Source organism: Vigna unguiculata, chromosome 5 (assembly GCF_004118075.2).
Source record: "Vigna unguiculata cultivar IT97K-499-35 chromosome 5, ASM411807v1, whole genome shotgun sequence".
In the NCBI taxonomy this organism is placed as follows: Eukaryota; Viridiplantae; Streptophyta; class Magnoliopsida; order Fabales; family Fabaceae; genus Vigna; species Vigna unguiculata.
This window is the reverse complement of record NC_040283.1, coordinates 13,471,151-13,494,046: the sequence shown is the minus strand read 5'-3', so window position 1 is coordinate 13,494,046 and position 22,896 is coordinate 13,471,151. Positions and strand designations below refer to the sequence as shown.

General features: G+C 32.5%; 1 long non-coding RNA gene across 5 annotated transcripts; it reads left to right on the top strand.

Annotated features, from left to right (window-relative positions):
* The first annotated feature begins 19,196 nt into the window (after window positions 1–19,196).
* Window positions 19,197–22,135, top strand: LOC114184234. 5 transcript variants are annotated; one of them, XR_003604560.1, is made up of 8 exons: window positions 19,198–19,450; window positions 19,659–19,871; window positions 20,014–20,073; window positions 20,354–20,436; window positions 20,676–20,764; window positions 20,850–20,998; window positions 21,191–21,264; window positions 21,923–22,135. It is a non-coding gene; the product is annotated as an uncharacterized LOC114184234 (long non-coding RNA). The 5 variants fall into 5 exon arrangements; XR_003604559.1 differs by having other exon boundaries at window positions 19,656–19,871; XR_003604558.1 differs by having other exon boundaries at window positions 19,198–19,563; window positions 19,656–19,871.
* The last annotated feature ends 761 nt before the right edge of the window (window positions 22,136–22,896 follow it).

Sequence of the window (22,896 nt, the reverse complement as noted above, 5' to 3'; positions counted from 1 at the left end):
CACTCCAAACAATTTCTATCTCAATCCAAATTAACACTCACAATAACTAAAATTTAAAATTAACATACACAAAAACAGAAAATCAAACAAAAACGCATTCGAAATTTACCTTAAAGAAAACCGCGGCGCGACAATTGCGGCAAAAGAACGAAAGTGTTCGCGTGGTGGTAGAGGGACGCCGGAACACTTGCAGAGAGACAGAGAGAGGGACGAGACAGCGGCAGTGGTCTTGCGTGGTGGTGGACGGACGTGAGACGAGACGGCGGCAAGAGCTCGCATGGTGGTCTCGCGTGGTGGTGGCTGGAGGCGAGACGAGACTGCGGTGGCTGGATGCGAGACGAGACGGCGGTGGTGGCAGGAGGCTCGCGTGGTGGTCTCGAGTGGTGGGCTCGCCGGAAGTCGCAGAGAGAAGAAGAAACAGCGACGACGGCAGCGCAACAGCGGCAGTGGCAGCGGCAGCACGAGAGGCGGTGGCAGTGGCAACACGGGGCTCGCGTTGATGGAGTGGCCGGAACTTCCAGAGAGTCGCCGGAATTTGCAGAGAGAAGTGGCAGCTGCGCGCGCGAGGAAGAAGGGGTTCTGTTTTTGAGCCCTAGTTAAACAATATGGCCTCGGTTCCACGTAGAACCGAGGCATATAATCCCTCTTTGGCCTCGGTTTCCTAACACCCGAGGCCTATAACAGGTTTTGGCACCGGCTTTTCCCTAACCGAAGCCTATAGGTCCCAACGTCAGTGGCATTTTTGAAATATCTGGCAATCTTTTTGGCTTCGGGCCTCCTTAACCGAGGCCTATTACAGCGTTTGGCACCGGTTTCTTAAGAACCGAGGCCTAAAGCAGCATTTGGCACCGGTTTTTGGCTGAACCGAGGCCTATAAGTTGCCTTTAATTTCGAAATTGCCACCGCACCGTTATATGCTTCGGTTGCTCGTCAACCGAGGCCTATAAGGCGCGGTAAAATCCCAAATCTGCACTAGTGTATTATAAATTTTATTAGTATATAAAAGAGAGATTCATTAGAATTTAAAAAATTGAAGTAAACAAACATTTAATATATTTTAATTTGAATATTTGTTATCCTTTTATATTTTAAAAAATATATTTTTAAATTTTATTAACTAGGCATTAATGTTTGCAAATTTATTAAATGTTTTGGTTCTCATTAAATTTTATTTGGTATTCTAATTTGAAATGTATACAATTATAATTTCTTTCTAAATATTTGATATCAAAGAAACAATCATCCTCTTAATATTAAATATTTGATAATATTTTGTTTTCTTTACTATAATTTTTTATTATTTTATAAAAATTAATTAATTAATAGGGAAATAGTAAGAAGGTGTGTATGAGTATGTGTGTACAAGTATATACTCGTTACTTGGAGGATGAGTATGAGACAAAAATTTGATACTTATTTGGTTTGGGTACGGGGGGATGAGGATGGATTTTTTTATGGAGATGTGTATGAGATAGCGAAACCCGCCTCCGTCTTATCCCGCCTCGTTGTCATCTCTAGATGTGAAACAATATCTCAAAAGATTTTGTCTCTCATTTGCAACATATAATAAGGAAGCATGACATGATTTTAGATATAGTAGACTAAGTGACAAAGTCAACACATTTCCCCCCAATCAATCTTATAATTTCTTTGTCGAAGTTGACAAATATATATAGATTAAATTGTGAAATTACATAAGGTGCCGTCAAACATAATATTGAATGGAGATTTGTACTTCACTTTTAAGATGCTTCAAAAAAGACTTAAAAACTATACTCCAACTTAGTTCAGCATACCACTTGCAGACCAACGAACAACTATAAACAACGATCTAATCATCAAAATATTTTTTAGAACTTATGTATTGGTATGAGAATTTTTCAATAGTAGAACTCACCTATAAAAACAATTATCAACAAGTATTTATATGACTCATTATGAAACTTTGTACGGAAGGAAATGCATTGGACCTTAATGTTATTGCAACAGGATAATGAAAATGTAAATATGATTCAAGAGAGACTTTTAAATAAACCAAAATCTTATGCAAATTAGAGACAAAGATCCTTGGAGTTCTCTGTTAGGGAACATATTTTTTAAAGAGTCAGACCTTTTGCTAGTGTGGGAAAGGATTATCAAATCAAGAAAGTTTATAGAACCTTATTGATTTCTTATAAGGATGTGCCCTGTTGCATATTGACTTGGTTTTTCTCTTCTAGTGGTCAATATCCACAATATCTTCCATGTCTCACAACTAATAGTGAATGTACTTGATCCAAACATATTTTAAAGTCTGATACATTACAAGTAAAGGATAACATGTCTTTTAAAGGTAGACTGATCGACATTGTAAGTTCCTAAGTGAAATAATTGTGTGGTAGGAATATCTACATGATTAAGGTGCTTTGGAATCTCACGTCTAGTGACTTTACCTTTGAGATACATGAAAATGTGTGTGAATCATGTCCTTGTCTCTCTTTGTTTTTTTGTAAGAGAACTTTTGAGGTCAAAAGTTTTTGTAATTGTGGATATACCCGCTCCCTTTATTCTCTTTCTTTTTCCAAATTCTTAAATTTATGCATGTGTGAAATTTTAGATTTTAATGACAATTTTGTAGTTGACTTTGAAATGTTGAACGACCATGGTTGGTTGTGCATGTTGGAAGAGAAAGTCACTTGTTATTGAGTTTTGAAACTTGGTAGGATGCTTATATTTTGTAATATTTGTTTGACATGTGTTTTTAATTGAAGATATAATGTCATTGAATGTTGTATTGAGCTTTAAATGACCTTTCTGAGTAGAAATTCTTAGAAGATGATTCGTATTTTGGTATTTGGTATTTTGAACTTGTTAAGAATGTTTAAGCAAATAAAATATGTTGTTGGTGGGTTTTGCTGATGTTTTAAGTTAATGTATAAAGTTCTTGGTACGGTTTCATTTAAACAATATATTCCTGCTTCGGAAAAAAATGAGACAAAGATCTAGGTCTATGTCTCTATTATTTTCTTACTTAAACAATAAATTGTTGTTCAAATGATGGCAAATTGTTGTTCAAATGATGGTGTACTCATTCAAGCAAGTTGTTTCTCCTTAAAATAAGAAAGAAATCATCTTGTCTAAATATATATCTAGATCTAACAATATTTTTAAATTCTCATTAATTATTCAGCTCAGTTCAAGGTGTGATGTGATGTTATAGATATGAATGATGTTATACTAATTTAAATGTTATTGGAATGATTATATGATGCTTATATGATACGTAATCGGTTATGGTCACGATGTTTGATAATGTGTGAACCTTTATTTGAATGTATGTATAAATTAAATACACCTATGTTTAACAAAGATGTCTAACTTTATTCAGTGTCTAAATCAAGTACATTAAAATTTTACATTGTAAAATTGAGGAAAAATTAATATATATCTGGAACACATATATGTGCCTAGTCTTGTATTTCTTAAACTTATCATGTCTTATGAAGTCAATGATTACATACCTTGGAAGCTTAGAATGAGTCATATGTTAATCTTTGACTAAACCTATTAAATCCGAGTCTTCTTAAAAATTGTTAATAGATAATTCTTATTTGATATCCTTTTGTTATATAAATGTTTGATGAATGATTGAGAATTTTAAATTGTTTACACTTATTACACAAGATTGCAAACCCACCCTATCAGGATTACAATTTATGGGTTGGGTTAAATTTTATTTGAATTAGGATTGAGTTAGAACATTATATTATGTTAAGTTTTATTTAATAGACTTAATTACAATAAATTCACAAATTTCACAAATAATAAATTCAATCAAACTTAAATACATAAGAAATACATGATAAATAATATTGTTTATCCCATAATATTTATAATTTTTTAAGAAACATTGAACAAATAATTATGGTGATATTTCTTTCTTAATATATAAGTAGTTGACTCAATCCAATTTTAATTTTAAACATTAGTGCCGTAATAAGTTTAATATTTTTACATCGATTGTTTCAACAAGTGGTCTAATATATGTCATCAAAGTGAAAAAAAGTATTCAGAAAGCTCATTATTCGTTAATCTTCATCTACCCCAACTTTTTGAGATTTTCTCTTATCAACCTTTTGCCATGCCTTTGTATCTTTCTCTTCAAAATTGGTTTTCTTCATGAGATTCCATCTACAAGTTATCATACAAACATGTCGAAGGTTCCTTGCATTATAAAAATTCCATCTCAAAATTGAATATAATTTATAAAAAAATTAAAATTATAAAATGTACCTAGGGTTCCCTACGTTAGTCCTGCATCACAAAGAAAAATCTTTTGTTGACGACAAGTAGCACCGATGGTAATAAGATCAGAAGCGACAACGAGCAGACTAGCGGTGGCAGCATGTAGACCCGCCTCAGCGACTTGAAAAAAATAACATCGTGGTTACCCAAGCAGGTGCGACGAGCAAACCAACAATGATGAACAAAGCAGTGGTGTGCATGCTAAGGAGAGGGTTTCAACGTGCAAAATATTAAATCGAAAGGGAAGTTGTAAAATTTTGACAATTTTTTTATAAACCGAGAAGGCATCTCAAAGTTGTAAAAAAATTGTCAAAATTTAATTATTAAAAATCACTTTCCTAATATTTTCCAATTGAAATTTGATTGGGTCATTGTTAAGTATGCTGAAATTATTCCTTCTCTCCATACTTGTGTCTCCTATTTTTTCAACACTCACATTTTTCTGTTGCTTTTTCCACCCTATGCCTTTGGGCTTTTCCGTCAAAAAACACAAAAAGTAGTAGTCTTCTTCGTTTTGCTTAACCAACCTTTTCATTGCAGCAATATCTTCTGTTCTTTTCTTTATTCCCTCATTGCCCTTGCCGTTAATCACAGATTGCGCCAACAACGCAACACTAATCGCTATATCAAATATAATACGATATTTAATTTCAAAACCTTCACAAATTATATTTTTAATAAAGTCTAAATTCTATCCAAACATTAAGGGTGGGCAAAAAAATTGGTTTACCCAATCTGGTCCAATTCTAAACTGAGTTGGTCCACAACAAAACTATTTTATAAATTCTGTTTTCTACTTTATATCATTATATATTTTTTAGATTAGATTTTTATTTTACTTTTATAGATTTTAAACTATGGAAAATCCAAATTTTAAAATTGGATCAGGCTTTTATCCAAATTTATCTCAATCGTAATATTTCCAATCTCTCTATTCCAAGATTTCAATTCTCTGACCCCTAAATTTCTTTTGTCTTCTTTTGCTGTGGTTGATTGATCCAAGGTATTTGAATCTCTTCTCTCTTCTCTATTCCAATAATGTTTCTCGTTTTTCCTCCGTTCATTTTATCTAGTTTTAAGTTTGATTCATTCATTTGTTTGATTTTGTTTTAGAGAACAAATGACACTGTTGTGTTTAGGGATTCCTGGAGATTAAGATCAAGATTGACATCAACACTGACGACAACGTTGCTAGCCCTTGATCTATTTTCTTTTTTCTTCTCTCCTTAATTTTTTGAATGTGTATCTCTTCTGGTAAATGTGTAGTTTTCCAATGAAGCTAAAACATTTGATAAATTGTTTATATGTTTTAATTTCTTGTACAAATTCTTCTACCACCTGTTTTCTCTTCCTTTCTTTCTGCACTTTCACGGCTCAGGCTGTGAGGCACTCACACATAGAGTGAGAAAGCACTTAGCAGTGTATGTAAAACAATTAAGGATCTTTAAAATTTAGGATTCTCACACGATAAAACATAATAGAGCACTAATCTTGATCCATGGGAGATACTGTGAATATGCGTTCTTCAATTTGTAATTTTTTGTGTGCTCTTCAACCACTGTTTCCCAATCTATCTCTTTGCCTTTCTTTTCTCTTCTCACATGTTCTTGATGAGATTATTGTGAAAAGAATCTTAAGGCTAGAGACAGAACCCCAATCCCTTTTATTAATCAACGTCCATCAAGTTGGTTTTTATTTTATCTTTATTTTATTTTATTATCACTTCCCATAATAATAACCAATAAGTCTTTAAATTTTATTAAATCACAATTGGACCATCATAATATTTTAAACGAGTCACTAATAGAATTAATTCGTCAATTAATTCTAACATTCTCCCACTTGATTCATATGATGTCATAACATTATGTGATTTAATACATAAACATAATCCGCATTAAAAGACCTTGCATAAATTGGTTCCATCATTATTCATAATTAAAGATACAGAAATAATAAGAGTCATGCGGTCACACATCATTCGGTCGACATGATCCCTTCAATGTACTACTATATCATCCATTTCTCCTTAATATGACCTTAAAACGAGAAGTCCATAATAGGTTCAAACATAATGTCATTTTACAAAGTAATAACATAACATAATTTATTTTCTTCATCATAATTTGCATGCACAAACATAAAGAAGAAAACACAGATTTCAGAAATTTATACATTAGGGAGATCAGAGTGTCACATAAACATTAATAACATTAACAATTAACATTTAACATTCACTAGTAGATCTAATGCCCATATTCTTTACATGGTCAGCATACAATTTGGCTGGTAACCCTTTTGTTAAAGGGTTAGCAATCATAAGATATGTGCTAATATATTCTATTGACACTCTACGTTTCTGAACTTCTTTTTTAACGACAAAGTATTTCAACTCCATATGCTTAGCACCTTTGGAATACTTCTCGTTTTTAGAAAAGAAGACTACTGTGGAATTATCACAATAAATTTTCAGCGGCTTGAAAATACTGTCGACTACTCCAAGTCCTGAAATAAAGTTTCGCAACCAATTAGCCTGAACTGTGGCCTCAAAGCATGCCACAAATTCAGTTTCCATGAAATCACTCCTCCGGCTAAAAGATACATATAACCAAATGTAGACTTTCTTATATCCACACAACAGTCAAAGTCTGAATTTGTATAACCTATCACCTCAAAGTGATTAGTTTTTCTATAAGTAAGCATGTGATTCTTTGTTCCTTGTGGGTTTAAAACTTTCTTTTAGCTTTCCAATGCTCCAGTCCTGGACTACTTTGGTATCTACCAAGCATACCAACTGCAAAGCTAATATCTGGCCCCGTACATGTTTGAGCATACATCAAACTCCCAACAATAGATGCATAATGAATATTTTCCATTTGTTTCCGTTCCAAATCATTCTTTGGATATTGCATGAGACTAAACTTGTCTCCTTTCCGTATTGGAACGGGAGATGTTGAACATTTATCCATTTTGAATCTCTCTAAAACTTTATTAATATATGCATTCTGAGACAAACCTAACAGTCCTTGTGATCTATCACGAAATATTTCTATTCCTCACCCATATCTTTCGTTTCAAAGTTATTAGAGAGAAACCTCTTAGTCTCACTTAATAGACCAAGATCATTAGTCGCAAGCAAGATATCATCAACATACAGAATTAGAAATATAAACTTACTTCCACTGACCTTCAGACATATACACCGATCAACAGTGTTTTCCTTAAATCCAAAGGACACAATAGTATCATTGAACTTAAGATACCATTGACAAGAAGCTTGCTTAAGTCCATATATCGATCTCTTACCATGTGTTCCTTTCCTTCTTCAGCGAACCCCACTGGTTGGTCCATATAGGCATCATCTTCTAAATCCCCATTCAGAAAAGCAGTTTTAACATCAATTTGATGCAACTCAAGATCATAATGAGCTATTAATGCCATGATAATTCTAAAAGAATCTTTCCTAGAAACGGACGAAAATGTTTCCTTATAGTCAATGCCATCTTTCTAAGTAAAACCTTTGGCAACAAGTCGGGCCTTGTAACGTTCAATATTGCCTTGAGAGTCACGCTTAGTCTTAAAGACCCATTTACACCCAACTCTCTTGCATCCTTCTGGCAATTCCACAAGGTCCCATACATCATTATGTGCTATTGATTTAAGCTTATCTTTCATGGCATCTAACCACTTATCAAAATTATCACCATTAATGGCTTCCGAAAAAGAAATTAGATCATTATCAATACTTAAGTCATTTTCTGTCTCTTATAGATAAACCACATAATCGTTCGAAATAACATACTTTCTATCTCTGTGAGATCTTCTTAATATTATTTCTTGTGGTTGTTCTACTATTGGTTCATTGTTAACCTCGAGATCATTAATTTGTTGTTTTTCTTGATTGTTGTGAGTTTCTACAACATGTGGAACAATAACTCTTGATAAAGAAGTACTAGTTATAGGAACTTGTACTCTAACTTCCTTAATCTCTACATTTCATGAAGCTTCACTCCCACTGGTTTCACCATTCTCAATGAACCGAGCATTTCCAATTTCAACGATTCTTGTACTATGGGTAGGACAGTAAAACATATACCCTTTTGATTTTTCTGGATAACCGGTGAAATATCCACTGATTGTTCTTTCATCCAGTTTCTTTTCTTGCGGATTGTATATTCTTACTTCTGCTTGACAACCCCAAACATGCAGGTGTCTCAAACTGGGTTTCCTACTCGTCCACAAATACTAGGAACCCTGTTCAACAAATACATGGCAGTCTTTAAAGTATACATCCACAATTATACATGTAAACATGAATTACTTAACATACTCCTAACCATATCCAGTAAGGTTCGATTACGCCTTTATGATACACCATTTTGTTGTGGTGTGCCTGTCATTATGTATTGAGCACAAATACCATGTTTCTTAAGGAACTTAACGAACGGACCAGGGTGTTGTCCACTTTCATCATATCTTCCATAATACTCACCACCTCTATTAGACCTTATGATTTTCACCTTTCTGTCTAATTGCCTTTGCACTTCATTTATATAAACTTTCAAGGCATTCACTGATTGGGATTTATAATGCAGTAGATAGACATGTCTATAACGCGAAAAATCATCAATTAAGGTGATGAATTACTTCTCTTTATTGAAAGAATTTACATCAAACGGACCACATATATCAGTGTGTATGATTGCAAGAAGCCGAGTGCTTCTCGTGGCTCATTTCTTTGTGTGTTTTGTTTGTTTGCCTTTAATACAATCCACACACACATTCAAATCAGTAAAATCCAAATCCATAAGGATTTCATTCTTTACTAATCTTTGCATTCTTTCTTTGAAAATATGTCTCAAACATTTATGCCACAAATAAGCAGATCGTTCATCCACTAAACTACGTTTAGTGCCAACATTGTGATGCAAAGTCATATGAGTTTCAGCATATAAATTATCCAAATTCAATTTATATAAACCATCATAATGTGTACCAGATCCAATCATAAAAGTACGCTTAAACAAACTGAAACAACCATTCCCAAACTTAAAAGAGTATCCAGCAACATCAAGCTTAGACAAAGAAATTAAATTCCTAGTGATACTAGGTACATAAAAAGTATCCATAAGATCTAAGTGATATCTAGTGTCGAGGATTAAACGATAAGTCCCGACCGCTTCCACTAGAATTTTCTCTTTATTCCCCATGAAGACGAACTTCTCATTTGGGTTTATGGTTCAGGTTGTAAGAAATCCCTGCATCACATTAGAAACATGAGTCGTACATCCAGAATCAATCCACCACGTATTATGGGAAACTTCAGTTAAGTTTGATTCAAAACATACGTAAGCATTATGCTCACCTTTCTTTTCGAACCAAGCTCTATGTTTTATGCAGTCCTTCTGGAAATGTCCAGACTTCCCGTAGAAATGACATTTGTCATTTTTCTTTTGGATTTTGGTTGAGGACTCGTCAATCTTCAGTGGTCCTTTACCCTTTCCATGTTTCTTAGTAACTTTCTTTCCGACAGCTCCTTGATTCTTCACATATTGAATAGAGTGGCTTGCTAAGTTCTTCAGTCGAGTCTCCTCCTGAACTAGCATACTGAGCAATTCATGCACATTCCACTTGTCTTTCATGGTGTTGTAGTTCATCTGGAACGGACCATACTCAGACGGTAATGAGTTTAGAATGAACTGCACGAGAAAACCTTCATCCAATGTCATTCCTAGAGACTTAAGTCTTGCTACGATATTTGTCATTTCGATCACATGCTTATGCATAGTACACGAACTGTCAAACTTCATGGTGGTCAATGTACTCATCAATGTCCTAGCGAGAGATTTATCAGCAGTTTGGGAGTGCTCTTCCACAAATTTTATAAATTCTTTTGCGTTATCGGTTTTGGAAAGAGCTGACTTAATATTGCTTGCTATGGTCATTCTCATAAACATTAAGCTAAGTTTGTTTGACCTTCCCAAACTTTGTAATGGGTCTTCTCTTCATTGCTATTGGCATCCGTGATAGCAGCCTGCTTTTCAACTTGAAAAACTAGATCAAGATCTAACACACCTAAGTGAAATTGGACTTGTTCACTCCAGTCAGGGAAATTCAACCCATTAAAGACTGGAATAGACGTAGCATGCGAGTGTAAAGATACCAGAGCAGATACTGCAATTAACACATGCCTAATATTAATGCTTTGAGTCATAAATTAAACGTAAATACAGATTTAGACATAAACAATCATTCTATGCATACTAATGTTCTCCTTTTAGAGATCCAATAATACACAAACATAAACATAATGGTGTTAAGCATATTATAACATAATTGATTATTAAAATATGCATCAAGTAGAATCACCTACTACCTTTGGGTATATAAATAAAACTAGTGACACATACAAAATTATCTACAATCATGTTCATTAATTATGTGAACAATTAATCAACCTTTGGGTGATCCTTAAATGTCTTATAATTAATGAATTTCAATTAACCCATTAACCAATTATTCATAATTTAGCATCCATAATATGGGTAATTGAAATAAAAACATTAATAATTTACAATCACAAAACTTTAAAATTTTGACCACTTTGATGACTAACAAAATTTATCATACTTGATTTCAAATAAATAATTACACATTTAATTGCTATAAACTTTATATAGCATCCTCATTAATTTTGGTGACGTAAACCAATAAAAACATTACTCTACTTTTTCACTTTGCGTCACTGGAGAATGATTTCCATTCAATTTAATAATAAAAGCATTTATTCCATTTACCAAAAGCAACCAACTCACTCACGTTTGTGCGTCAGTTTTCAAAAACACATTCACCTCCAATTGGCATGTTCATTCACACAGTAACAATTTTTATGCCATTCATTACTTCATTCCAAATTAAAATAGAAAGCACTTTCACACGTTCACAGCTAACGGTTTTATACTTTCATTCAATGCCAATTAAAATAAAAACACGTCACAGTAAAAACACGCATACAATTCCAATTAATGGTAGCAGCAAGATGCAATATTTTAATGGCAGCAACATCGTTCATAAAATTAAACCCCTCGATTAATAGGCATCATGAATATAAACCCTCACTTAATAATTAGGGTTCATTAAGATTGGGGATAAAATTAAATTAGGGTTTATAGCATTAGGGGAAAACATTATAAAGGAGAAACATCACATAATAGGAGAATCATAAATCCTACAACCTTTGCTCTGATACCACATGTAAAACAATTAAGGATCTTTAGAATTTAGGATTCTCACACGATAAAACATAATAGAGCACTAACCTTGATCCATGGGAGATACTCACCAGTGCAGTAAGGACTTTTGGCCCCGGTTGTTTTTTATATTCTGCCCCGGTTCTAGAACCGAGGCATATTAGAACGAGGCCAAAAGGGGATGGCTTTTGGCCTCGGGTGTGAACCGAAGCCATACAGCTACTCTTCTGCCTCGGTTCTAATGTGAATCGAAGCCATTCTGTAAAAAATCTGGAGCTCTTGCAGTAGCGATGGTCGCCGGGAGACGCGATAGTTTTTCGTCGCAATGGCTGGCTAATCGCCGGGAGACACACAAGTCATCACTATGCACACATGCTGCAACAACCAAAGGTTCCAATGCAACAACAATCACAACAAAATTCGTCAAATTTGTTCCTACCTCATTCACAGGAGTCATAACCACTAGGTTCACAACAACAATTAAAGACTCATATTCACACTCACCCCACACAGTTGCAACATCGGTGTCTCTTTGTGACAGGGCAATGGTGTGTTTTGAACCCTAGATCTGTGAACCCCAAAGCAACAACACAAACGAATCAAAAACGCAAAAAAAAAAACGCGAAGGGAAACCCATTTTTCAAACTCACTGGTAGCGAGAGGCGACGATTAATCAGCTACAATGGATGGCGCGACAAAGGCGATGACGCGCGACGGATAGCAGCTGCAACTGGTCGACGGCAGAGCTGGACAATGGTGGTGGCAGAGAGAGCGAAGAGGGTTTTGTGCGCAAAGAGTGAAAGGGTTTCGCGATTTGGGAATTTAATAGGCTTTATGGTCTCGATTCAATTAATAACCGAGGCCAAAAGTCCCTTAACTGCTTCGGTCCCTAAATTGATGCTGGTGGCAATTTTAAGATTTTGCTTACTGAGCTGCCTTATAGGCTTTGATTCTTTTTTAACCGAGGCCTAAAGTCCCTTTATTGCACCGGTTTTCAGAGACCCGAGGTAATATAGTTGGACAAAATTGCAAAAATGACACCGCCTCATTATAGGCTTCGGTTCCGCTATAACCGAGGCCTATAAGGCGAAGTAAAATGTCAAATATGCACTAGTGACTGTGAATATGCATTCTTCAATTTGTAATTTTTTGTGTGCTCTTCAACCACCATTTCCCAATCTATCTCTTTGCCTTTCTTTTCTCTTCTCACACGTTCTTGATGGGATTACTGTGAAAAGAACCTTATAGCCAAAGACAAAACCCCAATCTCTTTTATAAACCAACGTTCATCAAGTTGGTTTTTTTTTATCTTTATTTTATTTTATTATCGCTTTCCATAATAATAACCAATAAGTCTTTAAATTTTATTAAATCACAATTGGGCCATCATAATATTTCATATGAGTCGCTAATAGAATTAATTCGTCAATTAATTCTAACAGTGTAATCCAACAGAACCAAACTTTGAAATAAAGATGAGAATATAGTTCCATCTGGTGTGCTTTTCATGGTTAAGTTTCACAGTTTCTTTTTAAAAATTTGCCTAAAAAACTAATAGTCATGGCCCAATTTGCTAAAAAAATCAATGCGAAACAAAAATATAGATTGTGTCTGCATTAACTTTGTTAGAAGTTAACTAATCTGTATTTAAGAGATCATGAATTGGTGTGCCAGAGTATTAACATGCTTCATATACACATATGTACATCGAAACTTTACAAATCATTCAAGAATGTCACTTTCGTTGTCCTGTAAAATCATTATTATTAGCAGTGGTGCATATTTAGTAGAATATTATATATAGTAGAATATTAAACATGATATAAGTTTGATATTCAAACAAGGGCAACCAACAATTTCAATTGTAATATAAAGTTTGCTTTGACGACGATAAAAATGATCAAGAGCAGCAGCCAATAGTTTCAATCTAAATTTCAAACAAACCAGCCAACAATTTCAATTTCAATTTCAAATACAAACAAGAACAAGCATACGAACTAACCTCTTTCAATGCAACAATGATGGCTCGGTGGAGTAATTGCTAAAAGAGGAAGATGCAACTTCTTCTGACCAAAGAGACTGCGAAGAAGAAATTGGAGGCTTACAGAAGCAGCGACGATAGTGGCTTCCACTGAGCGGAGCACCTTTCACTGTGGCGAATGGAGCACCAATGATTGAACTGCGGCGAACCCTAAAGGGGCAACGAGGACGACGCAAGCACGAGCACGGCGTGAGAACGACGAATTGTGGCGTGAACGGTAGAGCTCCAGTGCGGCAAGAACGATGGAGGTCGATGTGCGGCTTCAACAATGGTTCGTGGTGGAGGAGGCGAGGGAGGAAGAAGAAAATCAGGGTTCCCGTGGAGGTGAACGGCGGGAAGCGAAGAACCTTCGGTGGTTCTCAATATTGCCTGAACTGCGGTGGTTCGAAGGTGCGAGAATGGTGCGATGGTGGTCTCCAGGGCTCAACGGCGCGGTGGTGGTCTACAAGGCTCGCGGCGAGAACAAAGGTGGTTTGAAACAGTGAGGTGCGAGAAGAAAGAAGAGAGAAAAGGGTTTTGCGCGTTTCAGAAACCCACATATTAGACGGTTCTGAAAATAACCGATCTAATACACCATGCTGATTTTTTTTTTAAATTTAAAAAAGCAATATTAGATCAGTTTCATTGCATAACCGATGTAATATTTACGCATTAGATCGGTTCCCCTTATAATCGATCTAATATTGCTCGTTTTATTTTCAAAAATGCCCCCGCACCATATATTAGCTCGGTTGCGCCACAACTGATCTAATATGCTGATCTAAAATCACATATCTACACTAGTGTTTGTAATATAAAAGTGTGAAAAGTAATATAAAAGTATACATTAATATATATTGGTTTTTTTTGTTTTTTTCCCTTTTAATCATGTAATATTGTTTACAATGCTTTTTTTTTTTTACTTTCTTCCGAAGTAAGCATGTATTCAAGTCAAGTTTAATTAATTGTAAAATGCATATTAATGGCCATTTTCTTTACTAATACTTCTCTATTGATTTTATTTATTCTTTTTGTGTTCTTAACTTAAAACTTGGTCTTTATTTTTACAAGGTTTGTTACATTGATGTAGGCAAGTGCCAATTCACTCGTGCATTTGGAAGCTTTTCTTTACATGCAAATTTATTTTGAATTTGCTTAGAATATTGTCAAAAAAGAATAATTGGTCACATGCCTTCTAACTCTCCTTTTTTCAGGTCTTCTTGAGGAAGAAAAACTCATCATACAACTTCATGGTATCCTTGGAAATAGGTACTTAATGATCACTAAATCAGACACAAATTAAATTCTTAACTTTGTTTACTTTTTAGTTAAACTGACTTCCTTACAAAAGTGTATATTCAGACCGAATCTCAATTAATGACATATTTTTGGAATTGAAAATTTTGACGTGTTATGTTTAAAATGCTATATTGCTCCCTTTGCACCATGAAATGAGGATTGGAAAACACAAGGTTTAAGTGACAAATTGATGTTACTAAATCTTAGTGTCTTTCTCTTATACCAAACAGTTCTTAAAAAAGATATCCAAATTTCATGCTGCTATAATAAAATGATAAACTCTTGCGCTTGTTTGAAACCAAAAAACTAGATATTAGTATAAACAAAAACAGTATACTTATTTCATTACTTACTAGTTGTCCTTTATTAAGACTATTTTCATGCATATGAGCAGCAGTAACCATAATTACAGGCTATTATAATAACAAACACATGTACTTATTTCAGAGAAATTATTAGATAAGGTTATCACATATCTCTAGTTATACATTCTTGTTTAGAAACTATTATAGATATTGATGGATATCATAACTGCTGCAAACCATTTATGGTACAATTTTCAACAAACGAACCAATTCACAGGTGGACTGTTATAGCCTCTCAGCTACTAGGAATACCGTATTTGATTTGATATGATATGATATCTTTCTAGTTGTATTCTTGGTCAGTCAATATTGCAACATTTTTCTAAATATGCCATTAATACACGAAGATGATTGTTCCGTTTCAAAACAATTGAGCATGTACTTTCTACTCCATCAATGTTAGTGTGGCTTTGCAAATATGAGACCCCCTTCTTATGAAAGATGGAAAAATCGATCAAAAACTTGGATTCATTTCATTCAACTAGAACCAAAACTAGATAAGAGAGGTCGATGCAAATATTGTGATATCTTATTTGATATGTGAAAGTAACAACTGCAATGGTATCATATGGGTTTGTGCTGTTTTGCTCTACCTGCATATTGCCACAGGTCGTATAAAGCTGCTGCAGGTTGCATATATAAGCAAAGTATAGTGTGTAAATCTTACTCCAACACTCCCACGCTTCACAACTTGCCTTATTATTTAATCTCCTTTTTTATTTTTAAATATAGAAATATAAATATCTTTGCTGATTGATGTAAAATAGTTTTAATTAAATTAAAAACGGGGAAGATAAAAAAAAATGAATACATGCAGTGGATCAAAATGAGGGTGTAAGAGTTCAAATCCTTTAAGCAAATACTCAAAAGTCCCCTCACATATTTGATATAAGAAAAATGTATCATACTTTAATGCTTGCATGGATTTTGACAGATTAATCTCTAATTCACCTAATGACTCTCAAGTGTCCCTCAATATTTTTTATAATATTTTGTGTATTTAATAATCATTATATTTTCATTCAAAATAAATCATTATTATAATTACTAAAAGACGGTTAAGAGAGTAGTAAATGTGTTAAATAACTTAATTCTATGAAATAATCAGTCTAAGCACTTGTCTAGAGAGATTTTGATAATCTTTCAGGGTTATAAGAAAGTTACGGACAATCCCTATACAACAACCTATATTAACTATAGTGACATTTGTTTTGGTTATATTTATTAAAAATATTTATATATATATATAGATATATATTTATATACTATTGTTACATTTTTTTTAAATGTTACCATAAATAATATTAACAAATAATATTGTAACATTTTAAAAAATGTAACTAAAAATCATTACACTTCTTTTACTTTTAATAACATTCTTTTATCCTAATTATTAAAAATGTTATAGATCAATTTTATAAATTATAGGGATCTTTTTCAAATAAATACTATTATAACATATAATAAATTATATTTAAAAAAATATTATTATAAATTATTAATTTATATTAATAATTATATAATAACATTTATTACAATATTTATTAGTTTTATGTACTAAAAATATTATTATATATAAATTTGATTTGATGTAGTAATATTTTTTAAAATATATTACTAAAATAATATAAGTTGTAATATTGTAATAATTTGAAAGAAATGTTACTGTAGATAAATTAATGATACCATTTCAATACGAAAATGTAAGTGTAACGTCATTTTCGATTAGAAAATGTATTTTATAATTTCGAGTATATTTGTTTCTTTTCTTGAGTATTACTTCTTTCCTCTCTTGAGTTCTTTTCACTCGCTCATTTCTCGGCACTTTCACCTTTCGTGGTCGTTGGGTCATCTCTCGTCACTTTCATTATTCTTGGCCGCTGGCTCATCTCTTGTCACTTCGTGGTAGTTGGTTTTGCTCAGCTCTCGTTGCGGGTTCAGTTCGTCACCGCTGATTTTGATATGCTCTTCTTCCTCTACTAGTTTGGGTCTCAATGTCACTCTCTCATGTTTTGTTATGCTTTTTTTTTTCTGCCATTGTTATTTATAGCAATTAGGATTGAAATGGTTTCCGTCTTCTACACTTTTAATAGTTTCACTCATCTCTCACCACCATATTTTGCCTTTGATTAGGTTTTCTCGCTTTCTTAATTTTATGTCTACGAAAGTATATAGCTCTTCATGTTATATAACATGACTGTTTGTCATTGCTAGATAATCTTCAAAATAATATACTCAGCGGCAATATTTCACTGGTTGATTTTATATAAATAGTAAATTTTGTTCCTTTTGGTTTTGTTAGCCAATAGGCATTAGCTCATATAAGTCATTGCCTTATTGTATGTTATGGAGAAGGAGGAATTTATATCTAGGGCAATCTATGCTGCTATGTAATTTTAATGTAGACTTTGCGTTACTAAACATGTTGAGGCATTTATTAGAGAAGATGTTTTTTGTGTATTTTTAAGGGATCTCTCCAACATTGTTTTGTTGTCTTTTTGGGTCAGCTGTAAGTTGTATCATTCTGTATTGACCCTCTTCAGAGCCATGTCTTCTTAATATTAATTTATTTTACGATTAGTTTTGTTACTTTTCTTTCTCTTTGTATTTTCAATCATGTTACTTAACATTCTTAATCCATATGTTCAATCAGGTTAAATGAATAAGTGTGTAAGGAGAACAAATAATTTTCTTCTATTTTTCTTTGCTTACAGTCATATTTTTTGAATTGTGTACCATTTTGGGCACATGATATATGTCTGAGCCAAAAACGATTTAGGGTTTACGGTTTGAAAGGTCCTTCCGCTCACTATATGGTGTTCTGTTCAGGTCACACTTGTTCTAATGTTGACCATTTTTCTCTTTCATAAACTTTCAATTCCTACTCATAAGGATTTTTACATTTGGGAATTGTCTATTTTGTCTCTAATTTCTACTTATTGCAGCTCCTACTTTCATGTTCCTTTCAACAAAGTTAATTTAATGTTGAGCATTTTCTCTAACTGGCTTGGGACTTGTGAGTAACATATTGGTTAGTAGATCTTTAACTTTTAATGTCTTTTCTTTAATTTATAATGTTGGCATTGATCTATGCAATTCATTATTCAAGTGAGAAATTTTGCTTTTATCAATATAAATTCTCATCACTATCACATTCAACAATAAGATTTCATTATTTATTTTATCAATATAAATTCTCATCACTATCACATTCAACAATAAAAGAGAGAGTTCAGCAACGACTTTATATACATAGGGTCTAAAGGATATTACTTAAAATAAATAAAATTAAACAATACAAGAATAAATACTTCATTTATTATCAAACCATTTCTCTAAAATATGGAAAAATTTTGAAACTTTTAAAATTTTATATCCACACGGGAAAAAATTAATTGAGAACAGCAGTGACCCAGAATCATAACACATATCAGTTAATTTAAATGCACAAGGACAACTTCCCCTAACCTGGAATCCTTGCTTAAAGTTGGGAAAATGAGTGTTCCTTTGTGCACTCAAAATCACTACTCACTCTCTCAATTCGTTCTCCTCTCAAAAATAAAATAACCACAAATATATTATCACAAAAATAATAAATCAATTAACACACATGAAACTTAAACCTAAGTCCTCTCATACAATTAAGTACTCTCAACCACTTGAACTAGTACTTTTCCACACCATACCAATTAACATTTAGTGACAACAAAGTTTCCACCACCCGCATTTATTAATTAATTAATTATTTAATTAATTAATTTCCACCAATCTTGCAACTCACATATGATTATGATATAATTTACATTATTTATAATTTAAGTTAAATTATTTTTATATGTAAGGATAAAATAATAATCTAATATTTTTATCAATTAAATTGTCATTTTTAGTCTATTATATTCATCACATCATTTTCATAAATTTTGCTCTTATTCTATTTCAAATCTCAAGATCTTTCTCTTAATCCAAATAATCAATTTTTCATCTCTCTTTCCCTTAAAATCTATTTAAATTCACTCCATCAAACTCACTTTTAAAAACAAACACAAGCTAAATGAAAGTGGTTTTTCTCTCGAGTTCCCTTTGTTGAAGAATGAAGATTGGGGACAATAGCACGTGGGAAGAAGTGGAAGATTGGAAAAATGCACGTATAGCAAGGGCCGATTGCTTTTGCTGTGATTGTCAAGGACTCTTCTATCCAGCTCTGAATTGTTATATTTTGTTGTGGTTTGGTAAGATGAAATCTCGAACATTCCCTGTTTTTCTCCCGCTCATATTTCTAAAACCTTAGATTTATATTTCTTCTTTTGGCTTTTGCTGTTAAGGTTTTGTTCTTCTTCGTCAGGTGATTGATTGTTTGTTTCCATTTTCCTTTGCCATTGTTTTGGTTTGATGGTTGTTCTGGTTGTTTTTTTACATTTTTCGATTGGTGGATAGAAGTTCAGTACAGAAAACGAGTACACCCAAAGCCTTCTACAAATTTCATTTTGTGCTTTCCATTTGGCATTTTCCACATATATTGTGAGAGAATGTTCTGTTAGGTTTTGAGACCATGGACTAGACTGTTCACTTCCAACCTCCACCACTACTACGACGACGGAGGACAATCTTAACCTTCCTGTACCATTACCACCATTACCAGACCATTATCAGGTTGTTCTCATCTGACACTGACAGTGTATTCTTCAAATAAACCCTACCTTTTTCTTTTTTATTTATATATTGTTTCTTATTATGAAATCTGAACTCAATAATTTGTGTTTCTTATATATGGAATTTTTGAATGTTGCTATAGATCTGAAGAGTGGAGAATAGCACCTGCTTCTAATTCTCTCATGTTTAAGACCTATGCAAAGTTAAGTTTGGTGTTTCTTTATTTTTTTTATATTAGATTTGGATAAAGCAGACTATGTCGAAAATGGATGAGTGTGGAATTATTTTGTAATTGATTTATTTGTAATATTGTCATTCAAATTCGTTTTCAACTTTTTTTCCCCATCTTAGATTCTGTAAGGCTATTTCCAAAGCTTGGACTTGGTCATATTGTTATCACTCGTGAGATGACTCTTTCTTTATGTATTGATATATTTAATTTGGCATGTCCATTGACTTTCTTATATTCTTGTATTTTATAGGTTGATGGATTTGGTCCTGAGATTCTTGCTAATAGGGACTATGGTTGTGCAATGTCTACACTGATGCACTCTCTGCAGATAAGGTAACGAGTCTAATGTATCTTGATTTTCTTTGATATAAATGTGTGTGTTCGTGTTTATAAATTTGAAAAGGGTAGGCATTGATATTTTCATTTGTTTTCTTTTTAACTACCTTTCTCAATGACTTTTCTCTTTTAATATTATTATTTTAATCATAATAGGCGTACTTCTGTCTCACATCATTTTTGTTTATTGTGTTATAGTTCCATGTTGACAATCATCTTTCATACGTCTTATGCAGGTAATCTTTGGGGAGGTGGTTCCTGCATTAAAGCTGGCCTTTTTTGAGATAACAAATTACTGATGTAGTTCAGACTAGGGTGGAGCAAGGTTTGAACAATTTGAATTGTTTCTTTGTATATATTTGTGTGTATTGAGATCTAATGTCACATTGCTATTGCTATATTTTTCTTAGACAAATACCACGGGCCGATAAAGAATAGTCCTGAAGTGTATGCACTCTAGAAGGCAAAAACTCCTCTCTCTAAATGCTCAAGCTCTACCTAAATGATATATGCCAATCAAGTATACCTTGAATATCTATCTTGACTAATCAAAAGAATGGTAACGATCTGAGTGACCATGGTTTGTTTTTTGTACCTTGAATATCTATCTTGACTAATCAATCTGCCTTGTGTTTATTATCAGGATAAAGGGATTATTAGTTGTTATTTTGTGGTTACTTAGAGCCATTTCATCGAGTTTGTAGTTTGGGACAATTTTGCATGTATAACTTCAAGGTTGCGTTGCTTTCAGGGGATTATCAATAAACCAATTGGAGTTATTAAATATCCAGATGTTGTAAAAGGGTTACACGTTGCCTCAATCAGGTTATTTTTCAATCTTAATTTTAGTGAACTAGCTTTCACAAATTCTCCAGTTTTTGTCATACCTCATTTGCATCATCACTGAACATTATGATTTCTTTATCGTTTGGATTCAGGGCAATAGTTTTGATGTGATAATATTGAGTTTTGTTATCCCTATTTGTTATCCATTGGTTTCTGGCTTTCTAATGCAATGTTAATTCTTCCTGATTCAAAGTTTCTTGAAATTCATTTGTTTAATCATTTTACAGCTTTCATAGGTTCCTTGTGTTTAGGGTAGCAAGTTTCCACTTAAATCCCCACTAACCTTTGGTCATCTATTCTTGTATCACTAAACATTAACTTATTCTATTTCCTTATATCCATGTATCTCAATTTTTCAGTGATTCTTTCGTTTTATTTACTTTATTTGTATCTATATACTATTAAACAGTTCTTTAAACGTTAAATTTCTTAGCTTAGTTAAATGATATCTTTTTCTTTTTCCATTGTCATTCATTTTCAAGTTGAGTTAATAATGATTGAGTTACTAAATGGAGCATGTGAACCTTGATTACCTAAAAAATATGCAGACACTATAATCGCGGTGAGTTGGTTTAAGGGTGTCATATTTGTTTTTTGTTTGTTGCTAATGCTGAACTTGAGATATTTATTTGTGTAGAGGCCACCATTCAAGGTTTTAAAGGCAAAAGCTATACTGACGAAGAGATTGAAGTCATACTTAGAAGGAGTAGAAGTGTTGAAATATTATGAAATCTTATTGGTAAGTAAAGTAGTCATTTGTAAAAAAAGAAAATTATTGTTAAGAAGAAAAATAGTAAAAATTGAGATTGATGTTTTAGTTTAATAAAAGCAACTTACCATTTTAATTCAAATTAGGTTGATTGAAAAAATATTGATCTCTTCTACTTTATGATTTTTTGCCCTTCGTACTAAATGACAGTTGTATATAGTAATTTCTCTTTTAAATGTATATAAATTTAGACTTTCCAAAATAATAATGATTTTATTCTGAAACATGATTGAGAATAATTTGAAAATATTAAAATATTTATTTATATAATTCATAATTATATGATTTGTTTTTAAATTTTTTAATAATTGATCAATTAATTTTATTAATTGCTTTTAATTTTCTAATTATGAATGAATTGATTTTTATTCTGTACGTTTTGAAAATACGGTTACGATTAATAAATATATGATTAATTTCTAAATCTTTTATTAAATTAGTTGATTTCATTAATTATATTAAATTTCTTTAATTATGGAGGGAATTTTTATTGGTAATTAATAATACTATTATAATTGTTATTATTATTTCAATCAATAAATATATTTTATTTTAAATCATTCATTTAATTATTAGTCAACAAATTTTGAATTAATATTTATTGAAAATATTTTGTTATTTCAAAGTAATAATTATTCTATTTTAAAACATGATTGAGAATATTTTTAAAGATTTAAAGATTTATTTTTTACATCTATAATTATATGATTTGTTTCTATTTATTTTTTTAATAATTGACAAATTAATTTTATTAATTGCTTTTTATTTTATAATTATGAATGGAGTTTTTTTATTGTAAAGGTTTTGAAATCTTTTAAATTTTATATGTTGCAATGATTATA